Raw genomic sequence first — 591 nt, forward strand, 5'->3', positions numbered from 1 at the left:
TTATTATCCCACTTACGTTATTATTCCCCTGCAGCTTACTGTTCTGTTGGTACGGCCTGATAGTTGGGGAGGGACTTTTGCTCCAAGTTTTTTCTTTTCATTTTGCCAGAATAGAATAGTTATAATAATCAATGAGATAAATACAGGGCACGATAATTGCAGGGTGGATAAAAAAAGAGAAGTCCTAGTTGTGGAGGAAAGCGACTCAAGCTGTGGCATTGTGCGACGCCTCCCGGAGAAAAGAGCCCCTTATCTTCCCCCTAACCCCTGCATGCACAGTTAGGACCACGCGTCTCGTCTCGTTTTCCCTGGCCTCTAGACCCAAATCCACCATGAATTAATCATGAGAGTTAACCAAGCTTGGGGGTGTGGGGGGGGGGGGGGTAGGGTGGGCTCCTGCATGGTGGATGTTATGAAAAGGATAAAGGTTCCTCTGAAACCTTGGGCTCAAACTGGTGATGCCCTGCACTGCCACGCTGACCACTCCCCGGGGCCCGGCGGCCCTCCGATTCAAGCTCCCCATTGACTGCAACACATTGGCTATCGGGGCTGTGTAACTGTTCCTGTTATCAGAGGTCGGAGTGAAATAAC

The sequence above is a fragment of the Pollachius pollachius genome, assembly GCF_949987615.1.
Source record: "Pollachius pollachius genome assembly, chromosome: 3".
NCBI classification, from domain to species: domain Eukaryota; kingdom Metazoa; phylum Chordata; class Actinopteri; order Gadiformes; family Gadidae; genus Pollachius; species Pollachius pollachius.